The sequence below is a fragment of the Onychomys torridus genome, chromosome 14, assembly GCF_903995425.1.
Source record: "Onychomys torridus chromosome 14, mOncTor1.1, whole genome shotgun sequence".
Taxonomy (NCBI): Eukaryota; Metazoa; Chordata; class Mammalia; order Rodentia; family Cricetidae; genus Onychomys; species Onychomys torridus.
Genome location: NC_050456.1, coordinates 31,793,509 through 31,808,723, shown reverse-complemented (window position 1 = coordinate 31,808,723; position 15,215 = coordinate 31,793,509). Strand labels below are relative to the sequence as shown.

Below are 15,215 nucleotides of genomic sequence, written 5' to 3'. Positions count from 1 at the left end.
TCTGTTTCTATCAGTCATTGAATGAGATTTCTAGCATGATAGTTAGGGTGTTTGGCCATTCTATCACCAGAGTAGGTAAGTTCAGGCTTTCTCTCAACCATTGCCAGCAGTCTATTGTGGGGGTATGTTTGTGGATTTCTGGGGACCTCTCTAGCACTTTGCTTCTTCCTATTCCCATGGAGTCTTCATTTATCATGGTCTCTTTTTTCCTTGTTCTCCCTCTCTCTTCTCAGCTTTTTGGCTAAGATTAAGTGTAGTACCTGAGTACTCTTATCAGAATATCCCCTTAAATTTATTATTTTTAGGTTAGATAAAACATAAATATAAACATTGCTGCTGTGGAATAATCCTTCAGGACACTATGTGGATCATTGTTATTATGATTGGTTTAATAAAAAAGCTGACTGACCAATAGATAAACAGGATGAAGTTAGTTGAGAAAGCCAAACTGAGAATGATGGGATGAGGAAGGGCAATGTCAGAGGAGTTGCCAGCCAAATGGAGAAGTCAGACACACAAAATGGTATAGAGGTAAAAGCCATGAGCCTCAGGGTACCACATAGATGAATAGAAATGGGTTAATGTGGTGGTATTGTGTTCCCCAAAATATTGTGCACCCTAATAAACTTATCTGGGGTCAGAGACAGAACAGCCACAATATTAAACATAGAGGATGGGCAGTGGTAGCACACACCTTTAATCCTAGCATTCCAGAGGCAGAAATCCATCTGTTCAAGGATACAGCCAAGCATGGTGACTCACGCCTTTAATCCCAGAAAGTGAGCCTTTAATTCCAGGGAGTGGTGGCAGAATGCAGAAAGGTATATAAGGTGTGAGAACTAGAAACTAGAAGAATTTGGCTGGTTAAGCTTTTAGGCTTCTAGAACTAGTTCAGCTGAGATTCAATCTGGATGAGGACTGAGATGCTTCCAGTCTGAGGAAACAGGATCAGCTGAGGAACTGGCAAGGTGACATAGCTGTGGCTTGTTATGCTTCTCTGATCTTCCAGCATTCACCCCAATAACTGGCCACAGGTTTGATTTTATTAATAAGACTCTTTGAGATTCCTGCCACATCTGGCTCCCAATGTGGCATATAAGAAAACTATATATAAGCTGGGCGATGGTGGCACATGCCTGTAATCCCAGCACTGGAGGCAGAGGCAGGTGAATCTCTGTGAGTTTGAGGCCAGCCTGGGCTACCAAGTGAGTTCCAGGAAAGGAGCAAAGCTACGGAGAAACACTGTCTGGAAAAACCAAACCAAACCAACCAACAAACAAACAAACAAACGAACAAAAATCCAGATTGCAAAGGGCACTTCAGGGATGTAGCCATATTGTCCTGGCCTCAGAAGATAACTTTTGTTAAAGCCACAACCACACTTTTTTTGGCAAGAATTGGTAGTCCTTTATTTCATGTAGTGTCTGTCCTGTTTGTCAGCAGTTGATTTGAAGATACTTTGTTGTCCAGTGGCTAACTTTTGCCACAATGAAAGTTCACTCCATATGCAGTTTCTTCAGGTTAAGTTGTAAGAACCAGTTAGTGACAAGCCTGAGCTATTGGCTGAGCATTTATAAACATAAGCCTCTGTGTGGTAATTTGGAAGAGGCTGCCAGCACAGGAAAACTCTGCTTACCTAGTATGTTCTCTCAAATGTATTTTCATAACTTTAAATGTGAATAAAGTAATATTTTCTGTAATTTAAAATTAAAAAAATTATTTTAAAAAAAGTATAAATACTATTGACTCTTATGAACTTCAATTATAAAATTTTCAAAGGCTTTATAATGAAGAAAGTCACTCTTCCTGTCATACTTTTGCACATTTTCAAAACATTTTATTTAAATCTTTTCTTCTGTTTCCAGCAACCTTTTGCATAACCTATGGTATTTGATTTCATCCCAGATAAACTTACTTTGTAACTCAAATTTCAGCATTCCAGTTTGTGTAAACATTATTGTGATATCTTTGGTTTATATTATCAAACAAGGAAGACTCAAACATCAAAAATCAATAACACATAAAAAATTTACTGTGTTGAAATTTTCTGTATTTACCAATTTTGTAAACGTATTTTATAAATACAGAATCATCATTAGAATATTTTAAGTATAATTTTGAACGTGATTTCACTACACATATTTAAGTTAATGCATAATTATAAATTGCTATTCTTAAAGTGAAGATTAAGATCACAATTCCACCTAATCTAATTATGATCATTTTCTTTTGTTGAATATTCAAAGCAATGACTCCAAACCTGAAATTCCATATTTCTTTTCTTAGACTTTTTATATTATTTCTTTAATTTTTCAGATTATAGTTATATAATTTCTTTCCTCTGTTCCTCCCTCCAAACTCTCCCATATAACATCCCTACTCTTTATGAAATTAACGAACCTTTTTTCATCCCATATATACATGTAATACATGTATAGTCTCGAATTCATAAGAACACCCTGTCCAGTCTATATCTTGTTACTTCTTCGTATGCTTTCAAGACTTTTCACATGGTATTAGATAACTAATTGGTGTGCTCTTCCCTAGAAAAAGCCTATTCTCCCCACTCTCAGCATTCCTAAGTTGTCTATAGTTCTTTGTGTTGGTTTGAGGCTTCATTCTCTTTCCCATTCACTTCAGGCCATCCATTGTTGTCAATCCTGTGCAGCCCAGGTTTGAGCAGTCCTGTTGGTTAGACTTTGTGAATATAGCTCCTGTCATTAGTAGAAGACGGAGTCTCTGAGAAAAATGCCTAATCATTTGGATCTTAAAGTTTTTCTGACCCCTCTTCTTCAATTTCCTCTGAGCCTTAGATTTGGGAGTGGTTTTGTATCTGTATCCATGGTGGCTAAGATCCACAATTATGTATTTTTATTGATTGTGGTTTTCTGTTGCAAAAAGAAGTTTCTTGATGAGGGCAAGGACTAGATTTATCTGTGAATATAAGAACAAATATTTAGAATGTAGTTAGGGGTTATGCTGGTTTAGTAAATTGGTAGTTGTAGGTTTTCCTTCAAGGAGCTTGGTTTCTGTTGTGTGACAAGACTTTTTCTGGGGAGTTTACATTCATGTCTACTCATCCCAGATAGACATCCCACAACAAATCAAAGCACAGATTCTACCAAAATATCACTTGGTGAATCATGAGTTTTATTGGGGGTAGTGACAGAAATATAGGTGATGTGTAACAGTAGCAGAAATGACTCAAAGATAGCTGTATTATCAAAACCCACCTCATGGGTAACAGCTCACTTAACGTTGGAGACTGGAGCATTCTGAACAACCTGCAGTCAGCTCAACTGGTTAGAGAGTATATTAAATATCTTTTATGTATCTCAGCTGGCTTATGCTTCTTCCAGGCAGCTGGTCTGATCTCAGTCTTCTATGCAGATTGGCTTATCTGAAAATTCTCAGTAACTTAATTGCTTACTTTTGGGGCATATCAAATTTGATCAATTTTAGGGACTTCCTGGAGCTCTTTTGAGTTGGTTTACCTTACTGATTATAGACCTTCTTTGGAAGATGTAGTATTTGAATCTAGGAGGAAACTGTTGCATAGCAGTATCTGATACTGGTCATGACATCTCTCTTGTTCAGGTCTTAAATCCAGTTAAGTGATTGGCTTTTTCCACTAAGGCATTTCTGACACTGCTGCACTCATAAGGTTATTGTGTCATTGTGGTCATTGTTGTGGTTCACAGGCATCATAAATAGACAGAACTCTCGGTTGCTTTCTTCATTTGGTAGTTTGTGTGGCCCTTACTGGAATAATGAAAGGTATTTTTCAGGGAAGTGATTTCAGGTCAGTTCCAGCTCAAGGGCCTCTAGACTCACTGTTTGAAGTGTGTGGAGACTTCTACAACAGAGTTTTACTTTCCATCTCTGAGTGGCAACAAAGCAATAGCAATAGCTTGTAATGTTTGAGAGACTTTTGAACAACCCAGACCAACAATTCAAAACAGGGCTTCTTATGCCTGCTGCTGGGGATTTGCTAGATATTCTTTGGCTTTGAAAGCAGCATTGCCAGTCCAGATGGGAAACTTTCTTTTAAACTATGTTTGCAAAGTTTATATACAAAATTACGTTTATTATAGTTTTTATAGTAGAGCACTTCTAGTATGATTTGCAAGAAACAATAACAAGAGACATCCATATCTATTTTTGTGTATCACTTCTGCAGCGGGAGTACATTGTGGCTATTGTCTGAGGGCATGATCTCAGAATTTTGTGAAATCTGTCTCGCGCCAGTGACCACATCTGTGGGGAGCCAAACTCTTGCCAGCCTGGGTTATATTTTGCTATCATATGCCCATTTGCTTTCCAAGCCGTTCTTCATAATTTACCCATCTGTTCCCAACTTTATCATAACTTCCTGTATATGGGAGCGGCTCTAGGTAACTTCCACCTTCGGGGGTCCACCTAGGGGCTGTCCACCAGCTCCCTCCTAAGAAGTACTGTGTATACCCCCCCGGGAAGTGTGTGCTGGGGAATTTTCTCTAACTCTTTCTCTCTAGAAGGGTCTGGCATGCTATGTTTATTCCCTCGTAACATTTTTATTTTTACTTTCATTTTTGGGCTCTCTGGCTGTTTCTGACAAGAGCTCGCGCTGCTCTACTCTAAACAGGAACGACCCCAGGATGTATTTGAGGAAAGTCTTTTTTTGAGGTTTCTTATACACTGGTCGATAAACGAGGTGCTCCTCGGGTACAGGTGAACCTGGGTCAGTCATGTTGGTGCCGACCTGTACTGGTTTGTGCTGTTCAACTGGAGACGACACAGATAAGAACATACAGAGAAAGATCGTGATTAGTCCAACAAGGACTGTGTCGTCAAGGCCATTTCGTTCTCCAGGGCTTCCTGGGATCCCTCAGCTGCATGACGAATTGCTGATTATGTGGGGGAACCGCCTGAGGCCACGCTCCAGGAAAGCTCCAAACCTCAACCTTCAGCTGCTGGGCCCCAGCGCAGCGGCATACTTGCTACAGCTACACAGGTGTCACAGCTGTGGGCGTAGCAGCTTTCCAAGACATCTTTATTATTATTTTATACTCCTCATTATATTAATCTATCTCCTTCCACTGTAAGTTAATTGCCCTCCTGCTTTCTCTAATTTCTTTGTTCAGATCATACATAACTTGCTGTTCTTATCTATCTTGTCCCCCATGCCCATAATCTGTTGTGGTTCCTTTTTACTTTCCTAATTTCTGTAGTTATTCCAGGATACACACCCACAGTTGAAGATTTAGAGCTAGGACGCTTAGATTAGAGAGAACATGTCATATTTGTCTTTCTGGATTCTGAATCCTTCAATATCATCTTTTCTAGATCCATCCATTTACATGCAACATTGATTATTTCATTTTTCTTTACAGCTGAATACTACACCATAGTGCATATGTACCACACTTTAATTATCCATTCATTTGTTGAAGGATAATTAGGTTGTTTCCATTTCTGAGTTATTGTAAATAGAGCCTTAATGGGCACAGCTGAACAAGTAACTGTGGAGTAGAATGCCAAGATTCATGTAACATGGTCGTATGATAGATTTATTTTTTTAGATTTTTGAGAAATCACCAGACTGATTTCAAAGGTAGCTAGAAAGTTTGAAATCCAGGCAATGGTGAAGAAACTTTCCCATTTCTTCATATTTCATCCAGCATTTGTGTCCATTGCTTTGTTAATTTTGGCCACCTGACCAAGGTATGGTAAAATCTCAGTGTTTTGTTGGTTTGTTTAGATGTTTGCAATTCCCTAGAAATTAGCTACAGATGATAAACATATTCTGAGATATTTCTCAGTTCATTTCTTTCCTTTTTTGAGAACTTTCTCTGCATATCCAAGAAACATTTTTTTAAAGCATGTTTGGGCTTTTTGTTGTTGTTCATTTGTTTGTTTGTTTTTACTCTTTGTCTTTTGAGTTTTTCATATATTCAAGACATTCTTTGGGCTTCATCTTTACCTGGTTGTCTCCTTAGCCATACCAAAGATTTTTAATTTTATAAAGTCCAGTTGTCAATTGATAGCATTAATTGGGGGCCAAATGGAGTCCAATTCAGAAAGCCCAATACTGTTGATACTTTCTTCTAACAGTTTCAGTTTTTCAGGTTTCACATTTAGGTATTTGGTCCTTCTTAGATTCAGTTTTTGTGGATGGTGACAGATGCAAGTCTACTTCTAGTCTTCTGCATGTGGACATGCAGTTTTCCCAGCACCATTTTGTGAAGATGCTATCTTTTCTCTACCTTACACTGTTAATAATCTTGTCAAATAATGAATGGTCAAGGTTTTGGGTACACATATTTTGGTCTTTGATTTTGTTCTGTTGGTCTTCGTGGATATTTTGGGCCAGAGCCATATTGTTTTAATTCACTGTTTAGTTTAATGTTGGTTGTCAATTCTTTTCTTATTAAATGAGTGTACTTTATCCACCAAATTATCCCACAAAAATCACAAAAAGCACTACTATTCTGGGAATTTCAGTTCATCAAAATTTCTGGTTCTAAAAAATCCATTTCAGTATGCATTATTAAAACTACTATAACACAATGATTATTAAAATCCAAATGAATGAACATAAATGAAAAGTTAGAGCTTGAATCTGAAATTTTTAAATTCTTTATCAGATTATATCTATGTTTTTTCAGCCAATAATATGAAATCATTTAAGATGTACAAGGGACTATTATTGGCTTGTATTTTGCATTTTCATGTTCATTGTGTTAGCAATAAATTAAATACCTTAAATATATTGAGCATAATTACAATGGTGAAATTGTAGCTTTATATCCTGGTTTCTAAATTTTTAATATCTTGTTATGTTTCTTATGACTAAAACAGTTCCTGGAATATAGTGTAAATGTGTATTTGTATTGTTAAATGAGAAAATTAATAAATATATATGAATATACTTAAGGTTCATAGAATTTTAGCTGACTTTTGGTGTGTGTGCTTATCTATGATTTAGATATACCTTGGGTTTTTTTTCTTTCTTTTTTTTTTTACAAAATAATATCTGCTGATAAAAAATTGATTTCCTTAACCATTATCAGCTATTAAATATTATAATCAATTCTTTTGCCTGAAATACTTTCTAAAGATTCATAAATCTTTTAAGGCTATAAATTAATATAGAATTAATTTTTCCCCTTACAATATTGTGGCTTTTCTGCTTTGTAGCAAAGACAAAGTGTACAACACTAACTTAACTTATTTTTGTACATGGCTAGATTGAGCATCAACCTTTGGGTTAAAAAGTTCTTAGGAAGGGGTTGGGGATTTAGCTCAGTGGTAGAGTGCTTGCCTAGCAAGCACAAGGCCCTGGGTTCAGTCCTCAGCTCTGGAAAATGAAAAAACAACAACAACAAAAAAAAAAAAAAAAAAAAAACGCTCTTGGGAAAGACCACATATTCCTGGTCTTGTTTCAAATAAATAAAAATTATCTTGGAGGTTTGTCAAATTGGAGGAACCCAAATAAATGTAAGAAGTGTAGCATCTTTATGTATGGAAGAGAATTATCCATGGATTCAATGTAACAGCTAAAGAGAACAAGAGAAGGGACATGCATGTTTTAGCCTAATTGCCTCTTATTGCCATCTGTTTTTAAAGTAGCTTTAAAATTGACTTGTGAGAATTAAGTTACAAATTACAATACAAACAGTTTACATTTATATTTTAATTATTTTTTAAAACAAAATTCTTCCCATCAAAAATCACCTTCTACATATTATCATTTAGAATTCTGAAGTATACATTCATTTGTTTAATTTAATTGTAACTCACTTTCATGTAAGCCTGGTTTCCTCAATATTTGGGAGATCTAGAAACTTTACCTACTTTCTGGACTGAATATTTGATCACAAAGCTTATTGATTTAAGGGGATAAAAGTAAAGAGAACATAATGTTTCTTTTATTCCTTTAATCATATTTTTAGCTTCACCAATCACATTTCCATTTCTCTACAACCTATGATGATTTTGACACTATATTTTTGCTCCTTTCTTTTCATTTCAAAATCATAAACAACCATATACATGAGTTTAATATATAGATGTTTGAGCCATTTGCAGTTTTGAATCTGGTTAAACTAAAATAAATATTGACCTTTTTGGATGTCACAACAATGGACAAATTATTCAAAATAATTGCCATACACACTAGAGCTCTAACAGTACTGTGGGAAAAGAAGATGAGATTAAAGAAAATAAAAAAATAAATAAAAACAGACTTCATAGAGACAGGACAAATAGTCTTCTACTGTACGTAGCTAGAGGTTTTCTGGTCCTGCCTGGCCCATGGTCAGGACAAATCTCTCTTACCCACCAGTCCTGCAGCCGCTCAGACCCAACCAAGTAAACACACAGAGACTTATATTTCTTATAAACTGTGTGGCCATGGCAGGATTCTTGCTAACTGTTCTTATATCTTAAATCAACCCATTTCTATTAATCTATATGTTACCACATGGCCCGTGGCTTACCGGTATCTTAACATCTGCTTCTCATCATAGCTGCTGGCAGTGTCTCTCTGCATCAGCCTTTCTGTTCCCAGAATTCTCTTCTCTGCTTGTCCCGCCTATACTTCATGCCTGGCTACTGGCCAATCAGTGTTTAATTTATACAGAGCAATATCCTTAGCATTCTACAACATGATTGACATAGGGAAAGATAATGCTTATAATTCAGGGCACACGAGAGAGAAGGGTTGGGCAGACATTTTGAGAAAATAATGCTAAGAGAGAGGAGGAAAATCTGAATTCAATAATAGGGAAAAATAAAGATTAGCAATAAAAGTGTAAGAAGAACTGCTTTGTGCTTTATTTTCCCTTTTAAGGAGTTATATAAAATGTTATTAGTGGTGAGATAAAACTAGTATATTCATGAAGCAACCCAGACCATAATTAAGGTCCAATGAAACATAGAAACTCAAGGAGATATTCAAACTGTAGGGGCAGATACAACCCAAAGCAGTAAAACAGATTAAGGTGAAGACACAGGGACAAAACAACTACATATCAATATTAGTATGTGATTAGAAGACACGCTGAGAGAAGAGAAACCATATAGAACACAATGTTTATCTTCCTATTGCATGTGATATGAATATAGAAGACCATCATAAGATCTATGATTTATTTAGAGTGCTAATATTTTTGATATCATATCATCCCTAACTAAAATACAATGTTGCTATATACATGTTGGGCATTTATTATTCACTGTTATTAACAGACCACCTACAGTTATATTTCAATAATATATTGATAAAATATAATAATTTATTTTCATTTTAAAACTTTTTTTAAAATTTTTTTCGAGACAGGGTTTCTTTGGTGTAGTTTTGGTGTCTGTCCTGGATCTCACTCTATAGACGATGCTGGCCTTGAATTCCTTGATATACACCTGGCTTTGCCTCCTGAGTGCTGGGATTAAAGGCATGTGCTATCACTGCTCAGCTCCATTTTAGAACTTTCATCATTAGCAAATACTATACAACATTCCCATTATTCATATAATATTCTCATATTTAGATACATGCTTTATTTCATATTTACTTTTGAATTACATTTCAGACTGTCATTACTTTCCCCCAGTATTAGACTTAGAAAAACATGTTAAAGGAGAACAATATCATTCCTTTTTTTCTCATACAAATCTAATCATATCATGTGGGTTTTAGCTTTGAAACTACAAATAAACATTCAAAACTATATTACCAACTAAAGAAGAGCAAATTGGAATGTGATGATGTTCTATGTGTGCTGAAATGTGATATTTTATTTGTATGTAAATAAATAAAGTTTGCCTGGAGATCAGAGGTCATAGTCAGCCATAAACAGAAGTCAGGTGGTGGTAGCACATGCACTTAATCTGATACCATGGGTGGCAGAGTCTATGTGTGTTCAAGGACACAGCCAAGCATGGTGACACATGCCTTTAATCCCAGTACCAACCATAGAGACCTGGAGTTCTGTATAGACAAGCAGTGACAAGAAAGTGAAGTGGCTGGGCTTAGAGCCAGTGAGAAGGCAGAACAGGAAGGCATTAAAGGCACAGGAGAGATGGGAAGAAGCACTCTGTGGAAGCTACTGTGTGGCAGTAAGCTAAGGTTAGTTGGCGGCTTTGCTCTGATCTCTAGAGCTTGCACCCCTGTATTTGGCTCTGTGTTTCTTATTTAATAAGACTGTTTAGAAATTCGTCTACATTGGAATCTTCCAGATCAAATATATAGAACCAAGAGGCAGAGCCAGTTTAAACAATACATATATACAACAAAAACCACTATTGAAGAAGCAGTCATGAGTTCAAGGGCAATGGGTGTCTTGGGAGAAGGGAAAGACTGGAAAGTGTAAAAATGATGAATATACAATGTACTCAGGTATGGAATTCTCAAAAAAAGACTAATACTCTCAATTGTTTCTGGCATTCTATAATTAATTATGTGAAATTGATAAAACATAAAATCAAAAAAATCATAAAATATAATTGTCTTAAATATATAGAAGTTTATTTCTCAGCCTTAAAGAATCTGCCATTTTTGTGTGTGTTTGACCTTGGTTTATGACTGGTTGTATGAACTGTTTGCCCCTAGCAGGCAGTGTCCCAGCAAAACGGATGTAAGATGACACATACACTCATAATTCACTTCAACTCAGACCACTGACATCAAGTCATAATAGAACCTCAGAAAACTTACAAGAAAAATCTGTCAGTTAAGAGCATATTGATTTTTGGCTTAGAATATCATCGACATATATGAATTTGGTCTCATGAAGAAATATATCTATGAATTATGTAACTTAGTGTTGATTCTAGGAGTCAACCAGAAAAGTCTTGTATTGAGGGAATTACTTGTCTCTATATATTTCTTCATATGCGTAAAGCAAGACATATTAATGTCCTACATCTCAAAGTCCTCTGTGATTCAGCTTCTTCTAACTCTCTGGACAACATCTATATCACTAAGTCTAACCTCAGCTTTCAACCTGCTATCATTTGCAAATGGAACACTTCTAAGTGTGCTATTTTGGCATCTACGTTGTTCCTATCTTGATGCTGTGAAACACTGAGGAGATGTGGTACCGTGGGAAATTTAGCTTCTTGGGAGAAGCACTAGAAAGGAAGAGTGGCCATGTTGTAGAGGCCCCACTCACCATGTCCATCTAAAGATCAATCCACTTGACCTTGGACTGAACCCTCTGAATTTGAGTCAAAACAAACCATGTTCTTCTTTTTCTATGATTATTTTTCTCCAATATATGTTAGTTAACTGGTGAAAAGCTAAATCAAGGAAAGAAGTAGCAATTAATATAGAGAAAGCCTAGGGCCAAGTCTCACATGAGCTTATCTTGCTGCAAATTTTCATAGCCACATTCTCTGTTAATTCTTAGTACTATGCCATGGTAGAAAGAGACTTTTTACCAAGGGCTAAAGAGATGTCTCAGCAGTTAAGGGTACTTCCTGATCTTAAAAGGGACCCCTTTGGTTCCCTGCAGGAGGTTCACAATCACATGTAAATCATGCTCCAGGGATCCACAGGTAATACTGGGCTCACATGTGCAATGTAAATACTCATGCAAAGACTTGTGCATATATACAATGTTAAAAATGAAATATATCTTTAAAAAGATTCAAAGGGAAATATAATAATCATTGTCATCAGTCACAAATAACCAAAAACTGAGAGGGAAAATAAAAATCAGTTTTCCTTTCTGGAAAGGAACATAAATGTTAGAATATTGATTAGCATATAGATATTTTAACTATTCAAATTTTGGTGTTATCTCACCAAAGGGATTTCTTCTTGGACACCAGCCAATGCTTTTTACAATAGCTGTTTATATTTCTGTAATATTCAGTAAGCTATCTGAATTTCCACTGGTCAAATTTCATTTGGTTCTATATTTTCATTTTGTCTTTATTCTGTGAGATAGGTAAGTATTATACTGTAGCAATGGTTCTTTCCATTTATTTGTAAAAATCTAGGATTCAAAAGTACTTTAGGCAAAAACAGTTGTATATTAAATCCTTCTTTTAAATAATGAATGTAAGTAATTTCTGTTGTTTTTAAATAGGTCACACTTCTGCCAGAACATAAATAAGCTTGATCATTGTCACTTTATCTGTTTTGTCAACATTAGTCAGGTTGATTGTCAAGAATTTATACAGAAGAGATGATGTCTTATGATAACAGCCAAAATTATGAGAATATTTGTGTTTCATTGCTTTATTTTCACAGGACAGTTAGTCTGAAGAGTTTTATAAATTTTCATGTTTCTGAGTAAGATATTAATAATGAAAATAGGTTTTCATTATTTAGCAGTTATTTGAACTCCAAAAGATTTATAAGCCTAAAGTCAATAAAGAAAATATAAAAATACAGATAACAACTATTTTATCAATTTCATATAGCCGCTACATTCTGCCAGGCACTGTGTAAATTGTTTTATATATATCAATTCAATTAGTGTATTTCATATGTTAGGAAAATTAATAGCTCTCCTTCACTTATGATAATTAAGGCATATGTTATTTTGTTCAATTCCATGGTTAATAATAAATTATATGTTTGAGAGTATAATGGTATTTTCCTAGACAAAAACTTATTGGAAATAATTTGAAATTCATGTAATGAATTTTATTCCAAGTTTTTCACATAAACAAATTTGTGTGTATATGTTTGATATTTTCTCTTTTAAATTATAATATTAATATTAAGATCTACATAAACACTAATTGCCCCAAATGATATTAGTGAGTATACAAACAGAACTCTATCCTAACAAATAATTTTTGAAATGTTAGTATTTTTTTTCATTATCCTTGATGTCATGTGAAAATTTTCTGAACATAGAAATGTGAAGAAGAAAAATACACACCTAGGCATGCTTTGGTAGTATACACTTGTAATCCCAACTATTGATATGCTGAAGAGAGATGTAGCATTTGAGTCAGCCTAGGTGATGTAGTGAGTCTCTTAACTAAACAAAGTAAACAAGCTTTACAAAGACTTCAAAGTTTGATCTCAAATAGCAAGGGATGTAGGTTTGATTCAGTACCTACTACCTAATTCTCATTGATAAGTGACCCTAGGTAAAGATAGATAGTAGATTGTAAAGCAGTTTTCTTTTAATCTTGAATTCACAAATCTATATTGAATATAAATTGTGGCTTAACCACCTATTACACACATTACAAAAGTCCACAATGAATGTGAAGAAGAATCTTCTATTCATGAAAGACAAGGTGTTTTAGGCAAATAAGGAGATACCACCGGATCATCAGCAATTCAGGAACAGTTCAATGGGTAAATTGCTTGCATTGTGAACATGGAGACCTTAGTTCTATTCCTAGAACACATGTGGAAAAATCTAGAATGAAATTCCAGCATGTACAGACAGAAGACTGGTGTATCTCTGGAGCTAGCTCCCAGCACTCTACTTGAGTGGTAAACCCTAATCTGATGAGGCTCTGTCTCAAACAAATAAACAAACAAAAGAGAACAGAGATGGTACCTGAGGTGAATGTTCTGTGATTTACACACACACACACACACACACACACATACACATGTAGCATACCTACTAAAAATACAGAACTCCAGAAATTAATGTTCAGGGAATTTGGAAACCTATATTTTTATCATATAAGAACTTCTGTAACTGAAAATTAATTATACAAATATGTTGTCATTTTTGTGAATGCATTTATTTATTTATTTATTTATTTATTTATTTATTTATTTATTTAAATATTTCTGTATTTTCCAGTATTATATTGAGAAAAAAAATTAGAGATACATTTTGCAATTGCAAATTGCTGATTTTGCTTTTGTAAACTTGCTTGCATTAGACACTGACCCATCCCTTTCCTGGAAATAAGTAAAAATTTTCAGAGTCCAGACACCAGCCTTGGGACAAGGTCTGTAATTATAAAAATAATAAGTCTCTGTTTAAAAATTCCCCAAATGGGACCCAAGATAAGGACCATCTGGCAAGTCCAGCAAACTAGGTCAAATGTCAGCCAATCACAAGCCTGTAACTATGTAAACTCCCCTCCAGAGTAACCGCTCCCCCAGATCTCGTGAGCCAACTAGTTTACAAGGAGTGTTACAAAATTTCCCGCATAGCAAAATGATTGATGAAATATGATGATTTTTAAATTGGGCCAAACCCGGGGCACCTGTTATCTTATGCTAATTTTGTAGTTTCTGCCTTTAAAAATGCTTGTAACCACTGCTCAGGGCTCTCTGACTGACTGGGGCAGAGAGTCTGCTCGCACCAGCGCTGAATACATTCCTCTTGCCTGTTGCATCTGCTGGTTCCGAATCTTGGTTTCTGGGCTGCCCTCCTGTAGACGAAAGTATTCCAGGGGTCTGGTGTCTTTCAATATAAAGTGTAAAATTATTAAGTTTGTGTGTGTATGTGTGTAATTATGTACATACTTTATTTTGACACTTTGTAACATCTGAATATGGACTTCATCATAATATTCTTTCTACATAATTTGATATAATATGCAATGTTATCTTCCCTTTCAAACATTCTAAAAGAATATTTATGTTTAATTATTTTAAACACAATAATGGATGATCATTGTATCACCCTAGATATTGACAATACTATTGGAAATATCGTTTTCTTTCTCTTAGTCTCATGGCTAACTCTTCAAGCAAACTGTTGTCAAAATTTTATACACTGATATTAAATAATTTTAATAATCCATAAAATTTTTGATTCTTTGTTAATTAGAGTATACATCCAAATTCTTCAGTATTCCTCAACTTGTTAGTTTGTCTCCAGCTTCATTTCCACTCTTGTAAAATGTTTCTCCCTGCATGCTCAGCCTCCATGGTCTTTCACAACTACACAGAGCTAATTTGTGATCCTTGAAATTCCTCCATAGAAATAGAGCTCCAAACCATGCCAGACTTAGAATGTTCTTTTTTCCTTAATTAAATTGTTACAATTCACATTCATCTTCTCTGTTAACTTTCTAAGGTTAGGACTTCATTCCCAAAGCTAGTTCAAAAACTGTTCTTAACTTGGGCTGGAGATACAGCTTAGCTTGTAAGACACATCCCAACAACCCAGAAGACCTGATTTCTGTCCACACAGTTCACTTGGTGAACTGAGAGAACTAATTGCCAAAACCTTATTGTGTCTTCCATATCTGTTTCATGGTGTGTTCAAGTTCCACCTACACCCCATTCAACC

General features: G+C 35.3%; 1 pseudogene; it reads left to right on the top strand.

Annotated features, from left to right (window-relative positions):
* The first annotated feature begins 221 nt into the window (after positions 1 to 221).
* Positions 222 to 372, top strand: LOC118595970 (annotated as a pseudogene).
* The last annotated feature ends 14,843 nt before the right edge of the window (positions 373 to 15,215 follow it).